Consider the following 24,767-nt stretch of genomic DNA (forward strand, 5'->3'; position numbering starts at 1 on the left):
AAGCTATGCAACGAACGAAATTTGTCTAAAGTACATAAATCGTGTTATTCCCCTGATTTGTGCGACCTTTCATACCTAGTGGAACTGTTTGTGCCACGAAATAAGAGACGTAGTTTAGCTACTCTAGGACAATCAAACGTTCTAAGAGTATTGAACAGACGAACTTTCCCGGGAGAAGTTATAACTCTCATCTCTATGTAGGAATGTTACCATAAACCGTCTTCTAGGTTAGTTTAAAAAGAGCATTCAGGTTCACCTGCCTCATGTCGGCTGGCGTACACCTAAGCTAGTATTCGGCTTGTTGCGCGCTATAATTTTTTCCCTCCATACCCTTCTTTTAATCAGGAACTCAGTGTCTCTAATGAGTTCCCTAAATGTCTTTCCAGTCCCTGCTACCAGGTTCAGAATCCCGATGGTTTACTCTTTGCCTAGTAAAGGAAAGTCAGCGACAAAGGTAGATTAAATTAGGTATAGTGGCAGTCCGATATTCCACTGTGGTACCACAGCCGTGAACTTTTCTCATATCACGGAGTACTGTCCGATTCCATGTTTACCACAATGCCAATAGACCTCCTTCTTATAGCCGAACGGCGTTCCAAATAGAGAAGCTTTGGAACACTCTGAAATGTCCCCAGCATTGCTGAGGCGGGATAATTCACCGCAGAAAAACTTGCTTGTTGGTGTTTGGTCGAACCTGGGATTAAACCAATGATCCTTTGTATGCAATGCGAGCAAGCTAATCATTGCACCACGGTGACAAAGATAGCGTTTCAAGGTCTCATCATCAATACGCCCTACAGTCCCCAACCTCTGCTGCTCCCATCCGGCACATATATCCTATCAATTCTAGGTACCTGGTCATTATTCCCACGGTCCTCCTGACTGTCGTTTTACTTTCCTTGAGTAGTTCCCCTGTCTTCTTCTTATCAGTTTCGTCACCATACCGTCCAGTGCCCATTCATCCAACTCGGCCATAGTTGCCCCTCCAATAGCCTTTACGCTTCCTCTTATTCCGACATGAACCTGCATGCGATGCGAATCCTGTCGTATTCCGAGTATTCGTTTATTATTATGAACAAAACGGTTCGCGATAGAACCGTAATGCCATCTATTGCATATCTGTGGAAATGTTCACATTTTGCGGCCTCTTGTTATTTCACACATTCCGCTATGATACTTACTTCCCGCTGCGGGGTTTTGCTGTGGTCTGATAATCGGAATAGGATCTCAGTGTCTGGATCTTCCAAATATGGTATTCGTCCAATCCCGTTCTTTCACTCATCTTCGATCCATCGATGTATTCCTATTTCCCTATGTTATCTATTCTGGTGTCCCATTTTCCCTGGACCTTCTTACTGGCACCAGAATTTCAAACTCGGCAACTATGGCCACCTCAAATGTATGGATTGATGAGGCATGCGCCTGTAATCGGACTAGGATCTCGGTGTCTGCATCCTCCACATATACGACCAGTCCCGTCCTCTCCCCATCTTCAATCCATCGGTGTAGCAGTTAGGATAGGTTGAAGAGAATGACATGAACCTGCATCTATATGATGCGAATCCTGTCGTATTCCGAGTATTCCGTTTATTATGCTTTTGAATTACAAAATGGTTCGCAATAGAACGCAAAGTCATCTATTGCAATCATTGCCATCTGGCATATCTGTGGAAATGTTCACATTTTGCTGCCTCTTGTTATTTCACACATTCCGCTATGATACTTACTTCCCGCTGCGGGGTTTTGCTGTGGTCCGATAATCGGAATAGGATCTCAGTGTCTGGGTCTTCCATATATGGTATACGTCCAATCCCGTTCTTTCACTCATCTTCGATCCATCGATGTAGCACCTATTTCCCTATGTTAACTATTCTGGTGTCCCATTTTCCCTGGACCTTCTTTCTGGCACCAGAATTTCAAACTCGGCAACTATGGCCACCTCAATGGATTGATGCGGCATGCGCCTGTAATCGGACTAGGATATCGGTGTCTGGGTCCTCCACATATAACATAAGACCAGTCCCGTCCTCTCACCCATCTTCAATCCATCGGTATAGCAGTTAGGATAGGATAGGTTGTAGAGAATGACAACATTCTTGAATCGAATTAATGTCCACTTAGACCACCATAGGTCCATTGTCATTTCCAAGGTTCTGGTTGACGTGGCCTCAGTTATGCCCGACAATGTGTCCGTTGGACCCGTCTTCTATTCTCAGGAGAAATTAAAGTATCAGATGATGCGACACTTTAGTGATACTGATAACAAATTGCAAATAAGATGGAAAGAATGGTCTTGTTATGTTGTATTCCAAGTAAATATTTCTAAAGATCGTACATCAACAGATGGGTGGCACATAGGCTTACTTCGGACTTTTATCACGGAAAGTATTTTTCTTTTGATAAAGATCTTAACTTTGACATTCACCAAACTCTAGAAGAGGCTTTTCGAAATAGCCGGTAATATTTCACAAGCCGACTAACATATGAATCTTAAAATTCTTGTTTTTTTGCCAACCCTATGCATTCGAAACACTCTAAACCTTATTTCGCATTTGCTTCATAATCAAATACATACACTTAAATGTAAAATGAATGCATGGCTTTGCTAAACGGCACATCCGTTGGCAGGGAGACATAGTGAAAACTGCACCAGATACCCTAAGTCTTTAGGTTGTAAGGATGTTCCCACTTCAGGTGAATGTTATACTTGAAAATGCTACTGCATAAGAAATCCCAAAGCGGAGGCGAAAAAAGAACGCATAGACACAAGGATAAGATGTTGATAATAATGGTGATGATGATGACGATTACGATGATGAGGATGCTATAAAAGCCGCTTAACTTTTCCGTAAATACATTAAAGCTTCTACCATTGACATTGCTACAATTTTTCTCATCTCTATCTCATGAAGCTCTTGAGCATACGAACATTTAAGTGGCCTCGCTATGAAAGGTTAGCGTTAAATGGCGCAAATGTCTTCTTGCAATTGTAGCAAACACAAAAGCCATTTAATTATTTAGCGCCAACTGAATGTCAACTGTGTGTTTTTTTTATTCATGACAAACAATTGTTGTCACAAAGTTCCCCAAAGAGATGAAACATCGTTTATTCTTCGTTCTCTTTTTTGTAAACTGCTACAAATTAAATTGTGGCACGCGTAGGTGTCCGGAGAGATATTATAGGAAACTCAGCTGACATCTATTCGGATATGTATATGGGCAATTCAGACGAAAATTTGGTGTTAGTAACCAAAAAGAAAAAGTTACTGATTAGGGATTTAATATGTAGAGAGAATCATATATTGTACTCTAAAACACAATGTGTATGGTCATTTTTACGAAATTTCCCGAGCTCCCGTTCAAAAACACAGCTTCCTTTATTATGGTATCAGCTCTAAAGTGACGCTCTATTTGCTGAGTTTCAGGATTCAGAAGGAAACAGTCTGCAAAAACTCATGGAAAATGTGGATTCGGGCAATAGAAAACATTCAGCGATGCAACACGACATGTGCCAACTATCATCTAGAAAAGTAACAAAAGAAATGGTGCGATCTTAATGGTTCCAACGTTTAACAGCAACAATAAAAGCTTTTCTGTCAGTGAGTACTGGCGATTTGGATAAAGTAGCGGCCATGGCAGATAAGATTGGAAGAATTCTTGACAACATTTTTAAAGTAATAAAATTTTGATCAAAATTTCTATAGAAATAAAATTTTGATAAAATTTTAAATACAAAAAAATTTTGACAAAATTTTCTATAGAAATACAATTTTGACAAAATTTTCTATAGAAATAAAATTTTGGCAATTTATCTATAAAAATAAAATTTTGACAAAATTTTCTATAGAAACAACATTTTGACAAAATTTTCTATGGAAATAAAATTTTGACAAAATTTTCTATGGAAATAAAATTTTGACAAAATTTTCTATGGAAATAAAATTTTGACAAAATTTTCTATAAAAATAAAATTTTGACAAAATTTTCTATAGAAATAAAATTTTGACAAAATTTTCTATAGAAATAAAATTTTGACAAAATTTTCTATGGAAATAAAATTTTGAAAAAAATTTCTATAGAAATAAAATTTTGAAAAAATTTTCTATAGAAATCAAATTTTGACAAAATTTTCTATAAAAATAAAGTTTTGACAAAATTTTCTACAGAAATAAAATTTGGACAAAATTTTCTATAGAAATTTTTTTATATATTTGGGCAAAGCCCTATAGACTGCAAGATGGTTGGATGGACGCACGTTTCGGAATTACCACATTCCTCATCAGCATCCTCTACTTGCAGCAAAACTACATTGTCAGAATAAATTCGGATAGTTCACCAAATAAATAAAATTTTGACAAAATTTTCTATAGAAATAAAATTTTGAAAAAATAGAAAGTAGAAATAAAGTGTTGACTAAATTTTATATAGAAATAATATTTTGAAAAAATTTTCTATAGAAATGAAATTGTGACAAAATTTTCTATCGAAATAAAAATTTGATAAAACATTCATGATAAATAAAATTTTAACAAAATTTCTATGGAAACAAAATTTTCCATAGAAATAAAATTTTGACCAACTTAAAAAAAGGCTTTTTAAATTTTGTACATTTTTTTCAAATTTTCTTCGAAATTTAGTAGATTTTTTTGGCACCTGTGGCAACCATAACACGAATACATTTTCACTAAAAAAGCCAAAGCTTTGCAATAATAACTGGTTGGCTGATAAGTCCCTGGTCTAACAAAGAAAAACACATTTTTTGCCAAAATTCGTTTTTATTATTCAACATAGTTCCTTTCAAGAGCGATACAACGATTATAACGACCTTCCAATTTTTTTTATTCCATTTTGGTAGCACTCCTTCGGTTTTTCCTCAAACTAGGCCTCAGTTTCGGCGATCACCTCTTCATTGCAGCCAAATTTTTCCCTGCGAGCATCCTTTTGAGGTCTGAGAACAAGAAAAAGTCGCTGGGGGCCAGATCTGGAGAATACGGTGGGTGGGGAAGCAATTCGAAGCCCAATTCATGATTTTCGCCATCGTTCTCAATGACTTGTGGCACGGTGCGTTGTCTTGGTGGAACAACACTTTTTTCTTCTTCATATGGGGCCGTTTTGCCGCGATTTCGACCTTCCAACGCTCCAATAACGCCATATAATAGTCACTGTTGATGGTTTTTCCCTTCTCAAGATAATCGATAAAAATTATTCCATGCGCATCCCAAAAAACAGAGGCCATTACTTTGCCAGCGGACTTTTAAGTCTTTCCACGCTTCGGAGACGGTTCAGCCGACTGTCGAATGGACTCTGGAGTGTAGTGATGGAGCCATGTTTCATCCATTGTCACATATCGACGGAAAAACTAGGGTGTATTACGAGTTAACAGCTGCAAAAACCGCTCAGAATAATCAACACGTTGTTGTTTTTGGTCAAATGTGAGCTCGCGCGGCAACCATTTTGCACAGAGCTTCCGCATATCCAAATATTGATGAATGATATGACCAACACATTCCTTTGATATCTTTAAGACCTCTGTTTTCTTGATCAACTTCATTTTACGGTCATTCAAAATCATTTTGTGGATTTTTTTGATGTTTTCGTCGGTAACCACCTCTGTCGGGCGTCCACTGCGTTCACCGTCCTCCGTGCTCATTTCACCACGCTTGAATTTTGCATACCAATCAATTATTGTTGATTTCCCTGGGGCAGAATCTGGAAACTCATTATCAAGCCAAGTTTTTGCTTCCACCGTATTATCCCCCTTCAGAAAACACGAAATTCCTATCAAAACACGAAATCCCTTTTTTCCATTTTTTCACAATAACAAAAGTTGCTTCACAAAAGACGCTCTATCTCACAAACTAATTGACTTACAGACGTCAAATTTTGACACGAATCATTTGAAGATTGATACTATATAACAATAATATGCATTTAATACTAGCGACGTCATCTATGTTTCAATTGCAATATTTTCATTCAATATCCCATATATTATCATTCAGAAGGTGTTTAGATGTGTATATGCATCTATATTTCCTTAGTTCTTTGAATATGTGTGAGTTTCACATTTCCCCCTAAGGATTGAAAACAAAACTCAAAGATACTCACAAAAAAAAACAGCAGGAAACACCCCAAGACCACCAATCAAACATACTGTATCTCTCTCTCTCTCCCTCTCTGCCATTCGTAACCAATATATAACACCCGCACAACCACACAAGAAACCACAATATTTACCATAAGTGGCCAGCCTATATCAAACTCATACACACAGACACACCCTCACTCATGATACGGAGAATCGGAAACCGGAAATGAAATGACTGTCACATGCCAATATCATCATCAAATAAACACTTTATCATTAGGATATAGCATCTCCATATTCTAACATCTCTCACCATAGCCTACTGGCATCAATACTGAATGACCAAACATAACGATGACCATTTCCAGGAATAGTTATCAATATCCAACTCACCATCATCATAATTGTCATAGTTGTCGCATGGCATCATCATCGTCGTCGAAAAGAAATTCAATTCTCATTTTCACAACTATGGACACGACGACACTGTCATTCATGTGACCATTTTCTCATTTCAATGAAATTCGAACAAAGTCCAAGTCTGAATAAATTGAATATGAAAATGAAAGTGACTTCATGTGAAAGTCAAGATAGCCAAAAGGCTTTGTTTGATGTCTCTGAGTGAATCATTGAAATTCTCTTGGTATTGTTCTAATATTCGATATGCCTATTACTCAACTTCGAGGTTAGAGGCTCTGTGTGTCCGCTCATCACAAATTAATGAAACACACATACACGTATGCTTTATTAGCAATGTCTGATGACTTCATTTGGTAATGCATTAAGTCATCTTTCAATTGTCATCATGTCTGCATAATGGACGATTTGAGATATCGAGTAATAATGATTAAAATTGCACATAACTCCGTTACTAATTGCATCAACTTTATTATATCCCAAAGGAAGAAGTCTTTAAGAACATCTTAAATGAACGGAAAGAGTTTAGCGGCAAGGATATTCGACTAAATTCTTAATGTAATTATGAACTTCGATTATGGGAATTAAAACAGAGTTTCTTAAGGTATTTTTGAGAAGTCTCTCCATTCTCAACGGGTGGCTGTTCTTGATCTTATCTTTGTGTGTGAAAGAATGTTTAAGAATTATTAAAGCCAAGTTGATCTTAGTCCAACATGTAATGGTATCCAGTTTTAAAACGAATCACCCAACTATAATGACAAAATGACTTCATTTAAAAGTTAGTCGATTTTTTGACAAGGAAAATAGATTTATATCAGAGAAATACGTCTTCCACGCCAAATTCAAGGTCAAGAAATCTTTGGCCACACTACAATATTTTTTTTTCAGTTTCCCTTAACACATAATCAACTTCGAAATTCAATATTATATGTTTCTCCAAATGAATGGTGAAATAGGATTAAATGCGGCTCGTTTGTTGTAAAGGTTCTATAATGGCGTTTAAGAAAAATTTAAATTCGAACCGACTGAAGGCTATACACATTAGGTTAGTTTAGGTTATGTGGCAGCCCGATGTATCAGGCTCACTTAGACCATTCAGTCCATTGTGATACCACAGTGGTGAACTTCTCTCTTATCACTGAGTGCTGCCCGATTCCATGTTAAGCTCAATGACAAGGGACCTCCTTTTTATAGCCGAGTCCGAACGGCGTTCCACATTCCAGTGAAACCACTTAGAGAAGCTTTGAAACCCTCAGAAATGTCTCCAGCATTACTGAGGTGAGATAATCCACCGCTGAAAAATTTTTGGTGTTCGGTCGTAGCAGGAATCGAACCCACGACTTTGTGTATGTAAGGCGGGCATGCTAACCATTGCACCACGGTGGCTCCCTACACACAAAAAAAATTTTTCTGATTCAATCACGAAATTAATTGATCCAATTAATTTTTACTTGAAATGTCTTCAATCACAGAAATTATAGTATCAATTAAAAAATTAATTGAAGGTTAATTAAAAAGTTAATTGATCCAATTAAAAAATTAATTGATACTATTATTTTTGTGATAGATTTTTGTTTCAATTAAAAAATTTGTTGAATCAATTAAATTTTTAATTGAATATTTTTTAAAACTCAATTAAAATTTTAATTGGAAAATTTTTCGTGAAATTTTTTTGTGTGTATACACATTGGGCTGACCAAAAGGGGCATCAAAGTAGTGGCATACGCGGATGACATGGTGATAATGGTATCGGGGAAATTCCTGGACTCTGTTTCGGGTGTGTTGAGCGGGTCTTTGCAGTATCTTTCGGAGTGGACACTAGGATGCGGATTAGGGGGTGAACCCTGTAAAGACGGAGCTGGTACTGTTCACCAGGAGGAGAAAGGTTGTCGGTTACAAGTCGCCTGAATTCCAGGGCACGATATCAGCAAGGTACCTGGGAGTTCTTTTGGATTCCAGACTAAACTGGATGGAGAATACTGCGGATCGCATAAAGAGGGCCTATGCGGCATTATACTCGTGTCAAAAATTGGTCGGACAGAGATGGTGAATGAGGCCTTCTCTTTTTGGCAGGCTTTATACCTCGGTTGTAAGACCTGTGGCCACATATGATTGTCATGTTTGGTGGACAATCGTGAACCACTAAAATCATATGTCGAGCCACCGTGGTGCAATGGTTAGCATGCCCGCCTTGCATACACAAGGTCGTGAGTTCGATTCCTGCTTCGACCGAAGACCAAAACGTTTTTCAGCAGTGGATTATCCCACCTCAGTAATGCTGGTAACATTTCTGAGGGTTTCAAAGCGTCTCTAAGTGGTTTCACAGCGATGTGGAACGCCGTTCGGACTCGGCTATAAAAAGGAGGTCCCCTGTCATTGAGCTTAACATGGAATCGGGCAGCACTCAGTGATAAGAGAGAAGTTCACCAATGTGGTATCACAATGAACTGAATAGTCTAAGTAAACCTGATACAACGGGCTGCCACCTAATCTAACCTAACCTAAACTAACCTAACCTATGTCCAATTCCATTGATCTCGGCTACAAAACTACACGGTATACCTAGTGGCTGTTACTGTAGCTGTATTTATATGCGAATTTTTTTAAATGTCGAATAATTGGTCTTTTTACCGCGTAGCTCTTTTAGCTCAATACTTCAACATATTTTTTCTTTATTTATTTCCCATCACTAGTCAATATATTTTATGGAGTTTCGCACTGACCGTGTTGACTATGTGCGAAAATCCATTTTTCTTGTAATTACATTACATTATGGGCGTTTTGTCTAAAACGCTTGTTTGCCAGAGATTAACATGTTTGTAATTTTAATTGAATTAATCCCCAGATAATTGGCTAATAACACAATTATGAGATCATAATGGAAATTGATAACGTCCACGAAATCCGTGGTTATTTTCATTATTGGTGGCCGTATTTCGTTTGCCAGTTTTGCAGTGGATTTAATGCCATTAGGGTCGGTCACAACAACAACAACAAAAACTTTAATTAAATTGATGGAATCCGTGTTATTCGATATCAATAAAAAGTAGGTGAGTTTAGAAAGGGAATCTGTAATTAAATTTGCATAATAATTGACTTTAATAACAAAATTTTAATTTTGTTGATGTATAAATAGATAAATATAACCAGTAGTTCAGTGGGAAATGCAGGAAATTTTCCATTGGACATTAAATTATAACAGTTTGCTGCAGTCTTTGGTTAATGTGGCGTAATTGTAAGCTACTTAAAGGTATTACAACCCGAAAAGTGAAATGTCATAGATTTTAAACTTTTCTCTTTTTTTAAATTATTGACGATTTAAACTCGGTCTGGCTAAGCTCACTGTAATTTTTCTTGTTTCAATGACGAAGAACAGAACAGAAAAAGGGACCAAATGATCGGAATCAATTTTCAAAGAAGTCAGTTGAAAATGTACACCTTTTATTGACCACCAGTACTCAAGCGCTGCCTATAGTAATGGTGTGGGCCGCAATAATGGCCGATAGTCGTTCCCCGCTCGTATTCGTGAAAATAAATTCCGAATAATATGGGCATACATCCTAAAGACTGTATTAATGTCCTGGGTCAAAAACCTTTCGGACGCAGACCATGGGTATTCCAACAGGAATCAGCGCAAACGAACAAATCACCGCTGCATATCACAGCTAGACTCATTTATCTCTCTCTCTCTCTCTCTTTCTGAAGTCTTACCTTACATGCACTCAAAAAAAAAGTTTACTATGATCCAAAGATTTCGACCTTCCCTTAGAGATTTTGGTATTGAATCTGAGCCAAAGATGTTGCTTCTTTGAATTAAAAACAAGTATATACGGCCGTAAGTTCGGCCAGGTCGAATCTTATGTACCCTACACCATGGATCGCGTAGAAACTTCTACGAAAGACTGTCATCCACAATCGAATTACTTGGGTTGTGGTATCTTAAAACTTCTTAACATCGTTTTCTAAATTGTGAGTTAGTCCATACGTGGTATATATTAGACAAAAACGTTCACAGAAAATAATATTATAATTTTTGAGCTAACAATAAATTGTTGTTACAGAAAATTTTTAAGTTCAACAAAATTTTTGTTGATATAACAAAATGTTTGTTGATATAACAAAATTGGTTGCTCAAGTGACTAAAATCGTAATTGTTTTTACAAATTACGTTGTTAGCTCAAATTTAAACATAATTTTAATTGTATTGACAATCAAATTAATTGATATTTTTTGTGTGTTATGTATGTTATACGTCTACAAACAATTACGAATCGATATGGACTTTTTGCACGATACGCACTCAAAAAAAAGTTTACTTGGATCCAAAGATTTTGACCTTACCTTAAGGATTTTGGTATTGATTCCGAGCCAAAGATGCGGCTTCTTTAAAATAAAGAAATTTTTTAGCGACCTATCTGGCTTTAAATCTGGGATCAATAAAATTAAAATTAGTATGCAGAACTCATTTCGCAGTATATTACTAAAGCTATTCACGTACAAACAAATGCCAAATTATAACAGATACTCCAAAGTAAACAGCGATATCTTAATTCCAAAAAATTTTAAGCCGAAGATGCTAACTCCTCAAAATAAGTCTTAGCCTATATTCGAAGTGTTTTTATCTTAAATTTAAAGATTCAATATTTCAGTTAATTTAAGGACGATTTATATAAATCAGAAATGTGTTTCTTTACTTTAAGGAAATTTTGATTTGGTTTAAAGACATGCGACTTTAACGGAGGGACGCAAATTTCCAAAATTTGGGTACTAAATTTAATGAAAAAAATTATTATTTTAAAGAAATTTATCCTTAATATTTTGTAAATTGCACATCCTAAAATTTAGGTTGCGTAATCTTTAATATCAGGTAAATATTTTTTTCAGTGCGTAGACAGCCAGAATTGAAATATGGGGGTCGCTTATATGGGGGCTATATACAATTATGAACTTGATATGGACCAATTTTTGTGTGATTTGGGATCGATTTATCTGAGGGCTATATATAACTATAGACCGATATGGACCTAGTTAGGCATGGTTGTTAACGGCCATATACTAGCACAATGTACCAAAATTCAACTGACTCGGATGAAATTTGCACCTCCAAGAGGCTCCAAAACCAAATCTGGGGATCGGTTTCTATGGGGGCTATATATGATTATGAACTGATATTGACCACTTTTGGCATGGTTGTTAAATATCATATACTACCACCACGTACCAAACTTCAACCAGATCGGATGAATTTTTCTTCTCCAAAAGGCACCGGATGTCAAATCTGGGGATCGGTTTATATGGGGGCTATATATAATTATGGACTGATATAAACCAATTCTTGGATGGTTGTTGGATACCATATACTAACATCACGTACCAAATTTCAACCGAATCGGATGAATTTTGATCTTCCAAGGGGTTCCGGAGGTCAAATCTGGGATCGGTTTTTATGGGGCCTATATATAATTATGGACCGATTTCGACCAATTTTTGCATGGGTGTTTGAGGCCATATATTGACACCACGTACCAAATTTCAACTGAATTATAGATGAATTTGGTCTTCCAAGAGGCTCTGGAGGTCAAATCTGGTGATTGATTTATATGGCGGCTGTATATAATTATGGTCCGATGTGGACCAATTTTTGCTTGGTCATTAGAGACCATATACCTACACCAGCCGGATCGGATGAAATTTGCTTCTCTTAGAGGATCCGCAAGCCAAATTTGGGAATCCGATATGGCCCATTTGCAATACCATCCGACCTACATCAATAACAACTACTTGTGCCAAGTTTCAAGTCGATAGCTTGTTTCGTTCGGAAGTTAGCGTGATTTCAACAGACGGACGGACGGACGGACATGCTCAGATCGACTCAGAATTTCACCACGACCCAGAATATATATACTTTGTGTGGTCTTACGGCAATATTTCAATGTGTTACAAACGGAATGACAAAGTTAATATACCCCCCATCCTATGGTGGAGGGTATAACAATTTTAGGCACCTATCTAGCTCAAAATCTAGGATCAATAAAATTAAAATTAGCATACTAATCCATTTATCGAATTTTTATTACCTTTTTGCGATATATGAATAAATCAAAAATGTGTTTCTTTATTTTAAGAAAAACTTTACTTAGTTCAAAGACATAACATACGATTTGAACGCAAGGACACAAAAATTTCTGTCCTTAGTTTAATAAAAGCAAGTATATACGACCTTAAGTTCGGCTAGGCCGAAGAGAAAAAAATGTTTGTGTGTACATATAAAGGGTGGTTATATTTTAAGGGCCGATATTGAATGTGAACCACACCTAAACGCCAAGTTTTTTCCGAATTGTTTTCGACATTTCTCTATTTCAGACTTACTCAATTTAAACCATGGAGAGATACACATTCCAACAACGTGTTAAATGGTTGCAAGAAATGGCAACAGTGGATGATCAATTTTCGAAGAAAATCATCTTCAGTGATGAGGCACATTTTCACCTCATTGGATTCGTTAATAAACAGAATTGCCGCGTTTGGGCGAATGAGAATCCAAGAGCGATTGTCGAAAAACCAATTCACCCACAAAGAGTGACTGTTTGGTGCCGGTTATGGGCTGGCGGCATCATCTGGCCACATTTTTTCAAATAAAGGCCGGTCAGGCAGTTACTGTGAATGGTGTTCGCTATCATGAGATGATAACGAACTTTTTATGGCCCGAATTGGAAGATATGGATGTGGACGATATGTGGTTTCAGTAGGACGGTGCCACTTGCCACACAGTTACGAAACAATGGCTCTTTTGCACAACAAATTCAATGGCCGTGTTATCTCACGTAATGGCGATGTCAATTGGCCGCCAAGATCATGTGATTTGACACCGTTGGACTTTTTTCTTTGGGGTTATTTGAAAGAAAAGGTGTACGTCGATAAGCCAGCAACAATTCAAGAGCTAATGGATGAGATAATTCGGCACATCAACGGCATAGAACCTCCATTATGCCTCAGCGTCATCGAAAATTTGGGCCATCGGATGAAGGTGTGCCACCGAGGTCGCGGCGCCCATTTGGCCGATATTTTGTTCCATACATAATTGAGTAATACCAATATATCATAATAAAATAAAATTACAATAATTTCCTAAATAGTTTGTGTTTTATTCAAAATCAACATCGGCCCTTGAAATTTTAACCACCCTTTATTAGGCAAAAAAAGCAGATTAAAAACCCATATGATATATGCATTTGTGCTTATCCAGGAAGAAGTAAAATCTGGTTATCGGTTTATATATGCTTGTTAGAGACCAAATACTTACACAACATAGAAAATTTCAACCGAATCGGATGAAATTTGCTCCTCCAAGAGGCTCCGAAATCAAAATCTGGGGATCGGTTTATATGGGTGGTATATATAATTATGGACCTATATGGACCAATTTAAACATGCACCACGTACCAAATTTCAACCGAATCGGATGAAATTTGCCCCTCCAAGAAGATCCGCAAGCAAAATCTGGGGATCGGTTTATATGGGGTCCGATATGGTCCATTTCAATACTATCCAACCTACACGAATACTTGTGTCAAGTTTCAAGTCGATAGCTTATTTCGTTCGGAAGTTAGCGTTATTTCCACAGACGGACGAACAGTCGGACAGACGGACGGATATAGCTAGATCGACTCAGAATTTCACCACGACCCAGAATAAGACAAAGTTAATATACCCCCCATTCTATAATGGAGGATAACAAATTTAAGCAAAGAAAAAAATAAATTTGTCCTTAATATTGTAGTGCCCTAAAATTTAGATTGCGTAATCTTTATTATCGCGTAAATATTTTTTTCAGTGTGGGCATTTTATTTTTATAATTAACTCCTAGTTGTCTTTCTTTGTAATGATCCATTCAGATGGATTCCACTTTCATCAACGTTTTTTGACCTGCAATGTGACATAATATTGGTTTGTTAAAAGAAATGTAATTAATATCACGTGATGAAATGTCAAAGGACATTGACATATTGGGTCTCGGGGAGTATGCAGATGTTACAGACATGTTATATGCTTATGATGTGAGTAAAGAAAATTAATAATTTTTAATTAGGTATTACCTTTATTTCTCCTGGAAAGTAAAGTAAAACATGTAAAGAAAGTCTAGACTAGGGCGGTGCTGACTATATTGTACCCTAGGGCATGGTTGCCACAATATTTTGAAATAATAATAAAATTTATTTTATTTTAATTATTTCCAATATTTATAACCTAAACCACATACTCGTAGTGCACTGAAAAAAAAGCATACTCGGTTCCAAAGATTTTGTTTTTACTTTAAAAAATTTGGTATTGATTCCGAGCCAAAGAAGCGGAGAATACAAGTAAGGATACTTTTAAGACACAATTCTCTTTTAAATTTAGGTTTTGTGTACTTGCTTCTAGGAAGCAAATTTTAATTTTTCGCTTTCTCAGCTTTTTTTCTGCATATGTTATCAAAGTCCTTTAAAAGCGAGTAAACGGCAACTTTATTTTCCAAATTAGGACTCGACTTCCAGTAGAAAGTATGCTATGTTTGAAGTAAAAAACTTCTTTAAAATAAAGTTTTGAAAAACATGTCCTATATTTGAACGATTTTTTGCTTTGTAGTCAAGATGCAAAAAGACAACAAATTTAAAGACAATTTCATTAAATTTAAAGAATTTTTCTGAATTATTAAAGTCAAGTTGACCTTAGCCTATAAATTTTTTCTTTCATGTTAAGATACCCATTTTTAAGTCAACTCACTTAATTATAAGGACAATACGACTTCATTGAAAAGTTTATCGACTTTTGGACATGGAAAATAACTTTATCTTAGAGAAATGCGTCTTCTATGCTAAGCAAAATTTGTATACGTATTTTAAAGACATGAAATCTTTGACCTCACGACAATATTTTTTTCAGTGTGGTCAGAGTATAATAACGGATCAAATTTAGAAGTAGCTCCCATATAACAGGTTGGCTGATAAGTCCCCGGTCTAACAAAGAAAAACACATTTTTTGTCAAAATTCGTTTTTATTGTTCAACATAGTTCCCTTCAAGAGCGATACAACGATTATAACGACATTCCAATTTGTTGATACCATTTTGGTAGTACTCCTTCGGTTTTGCCTCAAAATAGGACTCAATTTTGGCGATCACCTCTTCATTGCAGCCAAATTTTTCCCTGCGAGCATCCTTTTGAGGTCTGAGAACAAGAAAGAGTCGCTGGGAGCCAGATCTGGAGAATACGGTGGGTGGGGTCTTAATAGCCTTAATAGGGGTCTTAATAGCCTTATTTATCTATCTTCTGTAATCCTCTGTGGTATCAACCAAACCCATATATATATACATCGTTCGATTTTACCATATGTGGCCGTAATACTCATATTTATTAACCAATGCTACTATAGTTTGAAATTTTTATGTATTATCCGATCGTATTTAGACTTACATGTAACTCTTACATAATAATTTTGCCCGATTTTCACGAATTTTGATTTATTACCCACATTAATTGAGCGATTTCCTCTTGTTTAATAATGGACTCTATATTAGTTATGTACTAACTCTATAGGTGCAAAATCCACTATAGCTACAACTTTATATAATATCCGATTGTGACAAAACTCCCAAAAAATGTACCCCTAATGTTCTTAAATATGGAAATGCGATTTATATATCAATCCTATACCAATGTTACCTCACAAAATCGTATATTTACTAATTTAGTAGGGGTGGTTTAGGGTATGATATAGTTGGCCCCGCCTGACTTTCTACTTTACTTACTTGTTTTAAATTATTAAAAGTTTCCTGCATAGGGACAAGTTCTACACTGGTAGAAAAAGTTTCATTATATTAATGAAATGTGTCATTAAAATTGTGCCAATGAAACAAATTCATTGATATAACGAAATTTTTCGTTATTATAACGAATTTTCTGTTAGTCAACGAAACGTTTCGTACTATTAACGAACATTTTCATTGTCTTAATGAAATTTTTTCGTTGTATCAATGAAAAATTTTCGTTGGCTCAATTTTAATGAAATTTTCTTTGTGTGTAGATCTGAAGATACTGAGAACACTGACTCCAACAGTGAGTATTGGGAGCCACCGTGGTGCAATGGTTAGCATGCCCGCCTTGCATACACAAGGTCGTGGGTTCGATTCCTGCTACGACCGAACACCAAAAAGTTTTTCAGCGGTGGATTATCCCACCTCAGTAATGCTGGTGACATTTCTGAGGGTTTCAAAGCTTCTCTAAGTGGTTTCACTGGAATGTGGAAGGCCGTTCGGACTCGGCTATAAAAAGGAGGTCCCTTGTCATTGAGCTTAACATGGAATCGGGCAGCACTCAGTGATAAGAGAGAAGTTCACCACTGTGGTATAACAATGGACTGAATAGTCTAAGTGAGCCTGATACATCGGGCTGCCACATAACCTAACCTAACAGTGAGTATTATTTATTTATATATTTACATTAATAATAAAAAACAAGTATATACGGCCGTAAGTTCGGCCAGGCCGAATCTTATGTACCCTCCACCATGGATTGCGTAGGAACTTCTACTAAAGGCTGTCATCCACAATCGAATTACTTGGGTTGCGATAACACTTGCCGATGGCAAGTTATCGTAAAACTTTTTAACACTGTCTTCTAAATTGTAAGTTAGCCCATACGGGGTATATATTAGACAAAAAAAGGCCGATTAAATACGTATATAATATAGTTTGACAAAAAAAAAATTTGACAAAATTTTCTATAGAAATAAAAACTTGACAAAATTTTCTATAGAAATGAAATTTTGACACAACTTTCTATAGTAATAAAATTTGACAAAATTTTCTATGGAAATAAAGTTTTGGTAGATTATTTTTGGCGATATGGACCAATTTTTGTGTAATAAGTCTTCGGCTATATATAACTAAAGACCGATATTGACCAATTTTAACATGGCTGTTAGAGGCCATATATTGACAAAATGTACCAAATTTAAACCGCATCGGATGACTTTTGCTATATATAATTATGGACCGATATGGACCAATTTTTGCATGGTTGTTAGATACCATATACCAAACACCATGTACCAAATTTCAACTGGATCGGATGAATTTCGCTCCTCCAAGAGGCTCCTGAGGTCAAATCTGGGGATCGGTTTATATGGGAGCTATATATAATTATGAACCGATATGGACCAATTTTTCCATGGTTGTTAGAGACTATATACTAACACCACGTACTAAATTTCAATTGGATCGGATGAATTTTGCTCCTCCAAGAGGCTCCGGAGTTCAAATCTGGGGATCGGTTTATATGGGAGCTATATATAATTATGAACCGATATGGACCAATTTTTGCATGGTTGTTAGAGGCCGTATACTAACATCAGGTACCAAATTTCAACAGGATCGGATGAATTTTGCCCCTCCAAGAAGCTCCGGAGGTCAAATCTGGGGATCGGTTTATATGGAGGCTATATATAATTATGGATGTTAGAGACCGTATACTAAGACCACGTACTAAATTTCAACCGGATCGGATGAATTTTGCTCCTCCAAGAGTCTCCGGAGGTCAAATCTGGGGATCGGTTTATATGGGAGCTATATATAATTATGGACCGATATGGACCAATTTTTGCATGGTTGTTAGAGGCCGTATACTAACATCAGGTACCAAATTTCAACCGGATCGGATGAATTTTGGCTCCCTAAGCCAAATTTGGGGATCGGTTTATATGGGGGCTATACGTAAACGTGGTCCGATATGGCCGATTTTCAATACCATCCGACCTACATCAATAACAACTACTTGTGCCAAGTTTCAAGCTTGTTTCGTTTGGAAGTTAGCGTGATTTCCACAGACGGACGGACAGCCGGACAGACGGACAGACGGACGGACGGACGGACATGCTTAGATCGACTCAGAATTTCACCACGACCCAGAATATATATACTTTATGGGGTCTTAGAGCAATATTTCGATGTGTTACAAACGGAATGACAAAGTTAATATACCCCCCATCCTATGGTGGAGGGTATAAAAAAACAGAATAAGATGAGTGCTAACAACATAGGTTTTCACCTTCCAACAGTGAGTAGAATGTGGGTGCTTTAGAGGATTCATATAATGCCTTTATGTATGAGCCACAAACGTCAACTCATAATATTCTTAAAAATTGTTTGTAGATACCTTTTATATATAAACGAAATCCAAGAATTTTCTCAATAGACTTAATCGTTTCAAAATTACTTCCTCGGAAGTGAAACAGCTGAAAGACATAACTTCAATTCAAATGTAGGGAACTCTTCGTTTTTTTGTTTTTGTATTTTACTTTCATATTGCTACTGAGCATCTCTGGGAAAAATCTTAAAAATAATTGTCGAGATTTTCCATTAAATTCTATTTGAAATAATTTTCACAAAAGTCATGTGAAATAAAATCACATCCACGTGTAAATGCTCTAGATGTAAACTCATCACACCAATAAACGATTGATAATACAACGTTCAATCTATCTTTACCGTTCTTAGAAGCTTTTACGCCATCAAATCTTCTTTCAGAAAACAAAAAAAAAAAAAACAAACTAGGACTCAAAACAAATGAAAGCGATATGTTTTCTTTAAGAAAGAAATCCCAAAGGAAAATAAACAATAGCATTCGTAGGGAATATATGCGAATGAATGTGTGAACCAACATCCCATGCTAATGCGTCAAATTTATCACAGGCAATGATATGGCTTTGGTGAAAACAATCCCCAAAGACAACAGAACGTTCTATTTCATCTCCCCGTTTTTTTTTTTTTTTTTTTGTTTTGTTTTCTATGCCATTTTCTGTCCACCTTGCGTAAGTGTCAGCACACAACAGTGAATGTTTGCTTTTACTATCGGTAATTGAAAGCTTGCATGCGTGTATGTGTGTGTGAGTGAGAGAGAGAGAGAGTGTGTTTTTCTGTTCGATGGGTTTTACCATACAAACCTCAAACTGTGCTAAACAACACAAAAAAATACTAACACTCTCTGGGAATACACATACCAGTTGGAAAATTTATAGGGCCTTTTTGGTTGAGGGCCAGAAATATTCATTTATAGAACTTTTTATGGATCTTATCTTAGAAATCATTTTTCAAACATATTTATAATCAAACCTGGTAAAGGGTGATTTTTATGAGCTATAGGAAAACAAAAAAAAATGAAAATACTTGAAATCTGTATATGTTAATATTTGAGGGTTACTTCATGCGAATGTTGACGGCGACTACGCCTCAAATGGTCCATCCATGGCTTAGTCCAATTGTAATATACTCTTTGCAACATATCGGCCGGTATCTTACGAATAAATACTTCAATGTTGTCTTCCAATCCGTCAATTGAAACATAGCCCCACAAAAAATGTTCTAACTAAAAAAATGGTCTAAATAGTCTAAATCGATCTAGGCGACCAATTGACAGGTCCCGAACGTGAAATAAAATGTTCACCTCTCAAAAACTCCATTGATGTCACTAGCCAATAAACCGCACCCAACTGTGACCTTTTATGTGTGGATTTTTTTTTTTTTTGCACACAAAGCAAATTTCAATTGAGCCAAAGACAAGTTTTCATTGATATAACGAAACATTTTTATTAATACAGCGAAAACATCAATTAATAGTACGAAACGTTACATTGATTAAAGTTCGTTATTATAATTTATAATTATATATATTTATAATTATATATTATTTCGTAGTATTAACGAATTTGTTTCATTGGCTGACTTTTACTTAACACATTTCGTTAATATAACGAAATATTTTCTATCAGTGTTGCTGATTTACATACGTAGGTACCGATTGAATCAAAAATGAGCTTCGAAATAAGCCTCGCCATTAATGACACCAAATAACATTTTCAAACAAATTTATAAAAAAAAATTAAATAAAACAAAATTGTATAAATTTTTTGAGGTCTTGTAGAAGAGTACACTCTTTGGAAGGCCTTATAGAAAACCTGTCATAGCAAATTGACCGAAGTAAGGCTTCGCCACCAATGACACCAATTAAAATTTACACTCAAAATTATAAACACCAAGTATATAGGGCCGTAAGTTCGGCCAGGCCGAAACTTATGTACCATCCACCATGGATTGCGTAGAAACTTCTTCTACACACTGCCATCCACAATCGAATTGCTCGTGTTGCGGTAAAGCTTGCTGATGGCAAGGTATCTTAAAACCTCCTAACACCGTCTTCTAAATTGTAAGTAAGTCCATACGTGGTATATTTGAACTTAAAAAAGGCCGATTAAATACATATATAATTCAATTTGACAAAATTTTTCATAGAAATAAAATTTTGACAAAATTTTCTATAGAAATAAAATTATAACAAAATTTTCTATAGAAATACAATTTTGACAAAATTTTTTATAGAAATAAAATTTAAAAAAAAAAATTTTATAGAAATAAAATTTTGACAAAATTTTCTATAGAAATAAAATTTTGGTAGATTATTTATGGCTTGAGTGGGAACCATGATTATGAACCGATATGGGCCAAGTCTTGTGTGATTGGGGATCGGCTATATATAACTAAAGACCGATATGGACCAATTTTGGTATGGTTGTTAGCGGCCATATACTAACACCACCTCCAAATTTGAACCGGATCAGATGAATTTTGCTCCTCCAAGAAGCTCCGCAAGCCAAATCTGGAGAAAGGTTTATATGGGGGCTATATATAATTATGGACCGATCTGGACCACTTCTGTCATGGTTGTTAGAGACCATATACTAACACCATGTTCAAAATTTCAACCGGATCGGATGACATTTGCTGCATTTGCCCCAAATCTGGGGATCGGTTTCTATGGGGGCAATATATAACTAGGGACCGATGTGGACCAATTTTTGCATGGATGTTAGAGCCCATATACCAACACCATGTACCACATTTTAGCAGGATCGGATGAAATTTGCTTCTCTTTGAGGCCCCGGAAACCAAATCTGGGGATCGGTTTATATGGGGCAATATATAATTATGGACCGATGTGGACCAATTCTTGCATGGATGTTAGAGACCACATACCAAAACCATGTACCAAATTTCAGCCGGATCGGATGAAATATGCTTTTCTTAGAGGCTCCGCAAGCCAAATCTGGAGATCGGTTTATATGGGGGCTATATATAATTATGGACCGATGTGGACCAATTTTTGCACGGTTGTTAGAGACTGTGTACCAACACCATGTACCAAATTTCAGCCGGATCGGATGAAATATGCTTCTCTTAGAGGCTCCGCAAGCCAAATCTGGGGGTCCGTTTATATGGGGGCTATACGTAAAAGTGGACCGATATGGCCATTGGCAATACCATCCGACCTACATCAATAACAACTACTTGTGCCAAGTTTCAAGTCGATAGCTTGTTTCGTTCGGAAGTTAGCGTGATTTCAACAGACGGACGGACATGCTCAGATCGACTCAGAATTTCACCACGACCCAGAATATATATACTTTATGGGGTCTTATAGCAATATTTCGATGTGTTACAAACGGAATGACAAAATTAATATACCCCCCATCCTATGGTGGAGGGTATAAAAATGTATATTATATTTTGAGGTCTTGTAGGAGAGTATATTTAGAAGACCTTATAGAAGTCCTGCGTAGCAATTCACCGAAGTAAGGCTTCAACACCAATAATACCGAAAAGATGTTGAATCAATATTGTAAACAATAATGATATAAAGAAATTCTTATACCATTTATTATTTATTTAATAAATAATAAATGGTATATGAGAGTCTATTTGGAAGGTCTTATAGAAGAGTAGTCGTAGGAATTGACCGATTAGAATTACAAATGATATACATAGATTAGGTTAGGTTAGGTGGCAGCCCGATGTATCAGGCTCACTTAGACTATTCAGTCCACTGTGATACCACATTGGTGAACTTCTCTCTTATCACTGAGTGCTGCCCGATTCCATGTTAAGCTCAATGACAAGGGACCTCCTTTTTATAGCCGAGTCCGAACGGCGTTCCACACTGCACATTGAAACCACTTAGAGAAGCTTTGAAACCCTCAGAAATGTCACCAGCATTACTGAGGTGAGATAATCCACCGCTGAAAAACTTTTTAGTGTTCGGTCGAAGCAGGAATCGAACCCACGACCTTGTGTATGGGGGCATGCTAACCATTGCACCACGGTGGCTCCCAAAAATGATATACATAAATTATTATATAATTTTTGTAAGATCTTAAGAGAGAGTCTATTTCGAAGGCCTTATGAAGTCCCGACGTAGAAAATGATCGAATAAGGGCTTTACTAATGATGACACCCAATAAACTTGTTAAACAAATTCATAATACAAATTATATAAATCGTATATTATAGTTTTTTTTTTTTTTTTTGAGATCTTATAGGAGAGTATATTTGGAGAGCCTTCTCGCAGCAATTGACCAAAGTAGGTATTCACCTACAAATGATAGACCATAAAATTTTGAAACCAAATCGTAATATTACTATTGCTTGCTTTTATTAAAATGCCTATAAGGCCTGTTAATACCTCCCCATCGTCACTTTCTCCTACTGGGTAAACTTACACTTTCACTTGCTTACTGAAACAAAAAAATACGCAATAGTTTAGAGATGTGAGTCGTATTTATAGCATTTGGTTCTTCAATTAAAACATTTATTTAGTATTAGTATTAGGAGTTAGTAAATCGTGGGAAATTTGCATACTTACGAGTGTTGCATTTTATATTTTGGGATTAGGCAGTTGGCAAATTGCAACAGTAGGCTCTATCGTAAATCTTAAGATTTTTGATGATTCATGCGTTCAGAATGCATGTTTGGACATAACTCAATTACAGTTGCAAAAGTGCTTCGACAATTGGTTCAAACGCATGCAAAAGCTTATAGTTTTTAATTGGGAATATTTAGAAAAACAAAATAAAGCGATTTTTCCACAATTTATATTTGTGTTTTTTTCTCTAATGCCGAAATATAAAAGACAACCCTCGAATACATTCCAAATATTACAATGATATGTTTTAGAACTAGTTCTTTTTCAAGGTTATTCAAAGGTCAAAACGACAACAAGCTTTCTCGACGAGCAGTTTTATTAAGACTGTATTGCATGAACTAGCCACCTTTTGAAGCCTCACTATCTGTTGATGAATACCCACTTGAAGTTTGTTTAGACATTGCAGGATAATTAAATAACGTAAATCTGCGAACTTCTACTCTTACAGACGTATTTCGGCAACTCAAGGGCAATGAAACATTTAAAAGTATGCTAACCAATTCTCAAGTAGGAGTGATATCACCATTACATGAGAATGTTTCAATTGTTTGCTCTCCCCAATAAAATGTTAAAGGTCTTCGCATTCCCCGACGATGTGGATACCCAGCAATGAGGAGAAAATTTCCGGAAGCTGTGCAAAAAATATCATACAACAAGCCCATTTATCATATTACTCATTCCGGCAATAATATTAACCATTCAACATTCAAAGACCAATTACTGTTCAATATTGAAATTAAAACTCCACGACTGGGCAACACCTTAAACATATGCATCCACCACACTTAAGCTAAGAGCGCCAAAGGAGAAACTCCATACAATTCTCAGGATTTTTTGTCCTTCGGTTTCTTTCTCCATGCTATCCCAACATTGCACAAAGCTTCTCAAGGGTAGTAGACGAGTAAACAGGAATGCTTTCAATGCTTCACATGTTGTGGCAATTTCGATTGTTGACGCTGCATGCCACAGACCAATGCATTTTGTCCCGGGAGCTTTGAGACTAAAGAGAAAGACTTAACAAGAACCAAAACAAGATTTATGATATTTTTCAATATGCATTGGATTTGCCTACAATGCATTGTACTGGCCTGAATGTATTGGACTACAATACTTACACATATGCATATCCATTGCGGCTGTCCTTTCATACGTGCGGTGTTGGTGGTCGCCAGCCTTTACTTTTACTTCCCCTCCATTTGCTATGTCAGGCACTATTGATATGGTCCATATCACCTTTATGTAGCCAACATTCTTTGATCCACTTTACAATGAGTTGGGAAAAAAATGGTGAATAAATTCCAAAGGGATTTTCAATCCAAGCAGAGAACGAGCAAATGAAACGTCTGTCAATGATCACTAGGGTTTATGCGTATAGGCATTGTTACCCCCTCTGTTTATCATTGGAAGCTCTGTGTGGTTTCCACACACTTCTATGTGAATTCCCTTAAGAAGTCGACAAAAATATTCCTGGACAT

The sequence above is a fragment of the Haematobia irritans genome, chromosome 5 (assembly GCF_050003625.1).
Source record: "Haematobia irritans isolate KBUSLIRL chromosome 5, ASM5000362v1, whole genome shotgun sequence".
Taxonomy (NCBI): domain Eukaryota; kingdom Metazoa; phylum Arthropoda; class Insecta; order Diptera; family Muscidae; genus Haematobia; species Haematobia irritans.